Genomic DNA, 5,270 nt, shown 5'->3' on the forward strand with positions numbered 1-5,270 from the left:
GTAAATCCGTCGGTAAGGTAAAATATATATTTTTTAATTTTTCTATTACAAAAATAAACCTATTTTCATACAAAATAAATATAAATTTAATAAATACAATTTTTTATCTATTTTGTATTCGAATATTTATAATATTTCAAAAAATAAACAAATTCATCGTATTATCAAACTAAAAGAATAGTACTATAAACAAGCAAATTAATATAATTTAAAACATAAACAAAGTGTATTAATACATTAACTATAATATTAAGTAACAACTATACATCAAAGTGTGTTGATACATCAACTATAATTCATAACAAACAAATATTTAATTAAAAGAGTATGTAGTCAAATCTTATGGAATAAAAAATCTCTTGGCGTGTATATTTGCCATGCCAAGCCAAGCCAAGCTAAACAGATCATGCTGGAACTGCATAGGTTCTTCCTCTAAATGAGACAGTTGCATCGGTGGTAGTGTTGGCATTGGTCAAGAAGCAACTTGATGATTTGTTTGAGGCATACACAGTGGCCTGAAATAATTATTTTTGAAAAGTAATTATTCATTATTGCTCTAATTCAATTAGAGGAAAAAATACTGCAGTGTTGTAATTTTGTTTTCATGTATTTTGGTACCGTGATAGAGTTGTAGAATTTCTCCTCTAAAAGATTTCCGGAAAAACAAGAACTCGCGCTCGCCATCGACTAAGCGTGACAAAAGCTAATGCAGTTCTAGCTTCAGAGTCAAACCCGCACGCTAGATGTATCAACAAAGTTCTGCTTTAAAATATCACATAACATATACCCGAATTCATCCTTTCCTACCTGAAACACACAGATGGCAAGGAATTAAGCTCTGATTATCTATTCAAGAAAATCAAGGCAGCGTTTTCCTACATGAGACATTCCTAACAGAATAAGCACTTGCTCTTGCAACCTCAGATGCTTCCTGCAGTCACTTCAACGGTTACTAAAAGTTGTTGAAATTGAAGATTTTATTTGAACTTAAAAACGAATGCCACAGCATCCAAACAATTTCTATAAAACAAACCTCTAATAAAGAAGCGCCCCACTTAAATGCTCCCAGGTTCATGCAATCTTTTGCTAAACAAAGAAGCCCCAAAGCAAGCCCATATTGTGCTGGCACACATTGTGATGAAATCTCCAAAGCTTGTCAAAATTGTTCAACTCCCTTTCATGTAGAAAAACCCGAAGACAATTTCACAGATAGTTATAGAATATAAACCATTGGATGTGGTTGAACAGCTTCCAGAAATTCATGAAAGGATTTGCAAAAAAATAGAATTCATTATTATCGAAGAGTACCTTCCTAAATAAACCAAGTGTCAACGAGATATTTCGGCTTTCAACCAAAGCAAAGACCATCTTATCATCCAACTCGATGGCACGGCCATAAGACTGATGGAGAATTCAAAAGTAAGTTGGTGGTTGAGGAATTAATCATCCAGAAGATTTAAGAGGAACCCAAACAGAAGGTACCTTTATGGCTGCAGTATACCTTCCCAATTGCTGATAAGCAAGGCCCAAAGCCTGAAAAAGTTTTAGATACTAAAAAAATCTTGTATTTTGCAGCCAAAATATTTTTCACAATGACAAAGTTCAAATCCAGTGATGCTTTAGCATGTAGAAGACCACCCATTTCAGTCACAATCTCTTCTATCTTAAGCTAAGAAAATGGAACACACAAAAGCACCAGGGATGTAATGTCTGACAAAGAAAGCACATTAATACCAAAAGCAAGTTGAATTTTTTTAAAAAAATGTTACCTGATCTTCATCTGAATGAATGGAATCTACTGCAGCAGAAGAAAACTCTACAACAAGCAACATAAAAAAAAAAGAGTTAATTTATATATCTCAATCCATAAAGCAAGTAGATTCAAACAGCGAAAAATGAAAAGCTGAATAAACAGAGTTAAATAAGGAAAAGAAATTATCTGAATAATGAATGAAGGAGCAAATAAAACTAAAAAAAAAACAAATTGCAAGGATGATGAACACGCTACAGCACAACAGATCCACAGTTAACCATACCAACCATTTTTTTACTGTGTAATAAAAAAGAAAATCAAAAGGTAAATATGTATTCCCAAACAGATATAATTGTTCCCCGGAAATAAGAGAAATGAATAAAATGCATACTACAACAACCACCAAATAGCAAGTGAAAAGGATGATGTCCAGAATCATAACTACCTGTGAATGCCCAACTATGAATAGCTTTGAATTTGTTACTGAATATATGTAATTGATCATTTCTGCCATATCATACAGGGCTAATTCCTGCCAGTTCCAATCCCAGAATTTCTATCAAGGGACCAAAGTTGAATCAATCACATGATGCACTGTACAAACTCTGGCTCTAACAATTCCAATAAAAAGTGGATTCTGCGTATTTAGAAAGTATTTAGAACATAACCATTCATCAGAAAGCTGTCCCTAAAAAGTGAATTCTGCGTAGTTATCACTGTATGTATAATCAAATCATTTGTTTATTCATTGATCATATAGCACTATTAGTTTGCAACCAAGGAAACAATTGCAATAAACACCTTTTTTGTATATATAAAAAGGATTTTGGAAAGCCTTTCAACTTCCCTGAAATTGGTATAAGCTGATAAACAAGGGCATTATATATGCCAATGTATAAGCTGATAAGGGAGGCAGAGAAACACAAATTAACACTTAAATAAAGCAAATTATAGAATAACAAATTATATTAGCATCTAGAAGTTCTCTAACAGCATCATCAACATTTTTAGCAGTTTGTTTTACCTGATTAACACAGATACATACCAACAATTATCCAATGTAAAATAAAGAGAATTGCAAGAATTAGTTAATGATTAGAAATTAAACAAACCAATAATTGTCCCTCTTTGGCAGTATCATCTGCAATGCAGTTGTGAAGAGGCTCCAATTGTTGGCTACCATCAAGTTGAACACCAATAAAATACTGTACTTCTCCCTGTTAATAAAAACACAATCTTAAAACTGGTTAATTAAATTTAGTATGATTATTTATATGTGTGTGTGCGCGCGCGTGCGTGTTGTACCTTACCTTCTGATCTCGCATAGGTTGCAAATGAAACAAATTCCAAAACTTCTTACCTGAATTATTGAGTAGAAGATAAGAATCTTCAGTAGCAAGTAGAATAATAAGATTTAAATTGTTAAATTTGTTATTTTTCTCTGTAGAGTGCAGACTGCAGAGTAATCAAAGGATATAGAAAGAATAAATGTTAATTAAAGAAGCTTATATTAATTGTTACCACTCTTTGATAATTAATGAGTTGCACAGTAATTTCTATTTGGTTGTCAATGGCCTCTCTAATTTTTTTTCATTGTAGCTCGATCAGTTTCAGGTCCTTGCAGAAATCTAAAATCAACCAAATAGAATCAAGATTAAAATAAGCATCATTATGATCATAGAAACATTTATACATATAATAATTGAAGCCTGTGGAAAAGTTAGAAACAATTGCAATAAAAGTTAGAAGCCATCTTGTGGGTCGTGGCTGATCACTTCTTGTGGCTCGTCACAGCCAATGCAACTATGTTATTCGTGGCAGTGATATGCTACCATAAGGGCATTCACAGCCAAGGGACTCGCCATAGTTGATGCTGCGGGTCACAAGGTTGGTTGGTTCAGAAGACATAAAACTATGGGATATCACACATCATGCAATGCTAGTCTATTCAGAAGACACAAAATACATACAAAGATGGTGTTAAGTGGAAAAATAACTGGTTAAACTTGATGCTTAAATATGTTTGATGCTAGTGGATTAGATGTCAATGATCTGCTTTTTGGTGCATTCTTCAGCCGTCATTCTAACAAGCTAAATCTATTTCTGAAAATTTAGTACTTTATGTTTCAGACTCAGAGAATTAGAAACTATCAAGTAAAGAAATATTAACATGAGTATTTTGACCCCACCAACTTGATCTCGTCTAACAGATCCATCGCCAGTTCTAGCAGATCCTGAGTATTCCTTCTGTATCAATCGAATTGAATCAATGTAACAGACGTAGTCAAGTCACCAAGAGAACCCCACTGCTCAGCCACCCTTTTATATATTATATTTGAAGTCTGAACCCTCTCCAACATACATATTATGCACTGTCATGCTCTGCAACATTCACAATCTCAATTACTATCAACATAATCTCATAATTAGCATATAATTAGAGACATGAAACCCTAACCTTGAGTAGAGGCGTTACAGATCCATCGTTAAGAGTGAAGATATCAAAAATTTAGAAGCAAATTTAGAAGCATAGTGTCAACAAGATCTTGAGCTGTAACACTGAATAACAAGTAAATGATTATCAAACAATGAAAGTTGTAAATAATTATCAAACAAATAGCTCAAATTGAATTACAAATTACTTGAACAAAGCAGAACAGAACAGATTCAACATTCGTCCAAGCAAATGATTCAAACGAAAGCTTCGATTGCAGAAAAAATTCATCAAAATCAGAGTAAATCCGCAGATTCAAACGAAGCACAAAAGTAGAGTATGATAAACCTAAAACTGGCACAGAAAAATTGAGCCCTAAGGTTTATCACAAAGAACAGAATCACAAAATCAGGATTTATATACCTGAAATTTGAGATGGTTACAAGAAGAACTGAGAGAGCGAGTTGAGATTAGATGGAAGAGGTGCCAGAGGGAGCAGATGCGATGAGAGCGTCGGCAGAGAGAGCTCTGCGACGAGAGCGGCGGCGGGGAGATCTCGTAGGACGCAAGGGATGACAGAGAGATTGTGCGATGCAAGCAGCGGCGGCAGCGGCAACGGCCACGGCGGAAGAGAGAAGAGGGTATAGGTTAGGTCTAAATTAAAATTTTCAGACAGAAAATTTTAAATTACAGACGGATTTTCCGTCTGTAATAATTTAATAAAACGCGTATTTTATCTACCTAATTACAGACGAAAAATCCGTCTGTAACCATTCCACGGAAAAAAAATTAATTTTTTCGACGGAATTATAGACGGATTTTCTTTTCCGTCTGTAATTTATGCTAATCTATTTTGTTTGTTTTCCGACAAAAAAATCCCTCTCAAATTCCGTCTGTATTTCAGTGGGATAAAATCCGTTGGAAATATCCGTCTGTAATAACTAATTTTCTAGTAGTGATATATATATTATGAACTAATTTTAAAGTTATATGAACTTAGTGAATTTCTCCTGTTTAATTTTAAAATAATGTCACTTGATATATACATATATAATTGAGGAATAAAAAATATATAATATAAAT

General features: G+C 33.6%; 2 long non-coding RNA genes across 3 annotated transcripts; both read right to left on the reverse strand.

Annotated features, from left to right (window-relative positions):
• Window positions 217-686, reverse strand: LOC110262783. Its single transcript, XR_002347778.1, has 2 exons — window positions 619-686; window positions 217-515 (listed from the first exon to the last, which is right to left on the reverse strand). It is a non-coding gene; the product is annotated as an uncharacterized LOC110262783 (long non-coding RNA).
• Window positions 2,718-4,822, reverse strand: LOC107643507. Of its 2 annotated transcripts, XR_002362683.1 has the most exons (5): window positions 4,611-4,822; window positions 4,212-4,312; window positions 3,924-4,135; window positions 2,866-2,958; window positions 2,718-2,777 (listed from the first exon to the last, which is right to left on the reverse strand). It is a non-coding gene; the product is annotated as an uncharacterized LOC107643507 (long non-coding RNA). The 2 variants fall into 2 exon arrangements; XR_002362684.1 differs by lacking the exon at window positions 2,718-2,777 and having other exon boundaries at window positions 2,864-2,958.

This window comes from Arachis ipaensis, chromosome B05 (genome assembly GCF_000816755.2).
Source record: "Arachis ipaensis cultivar K30076 chromosome B05, Araip1.1, whole genome shotgun sequence".
Classification (NCBI taxonomy): Eukaryota; Viridiplantae; Streptophyta; class Magnoliopsida; order Fabales; family Fabaceae; genus Arachis; species Arachis ipaensis.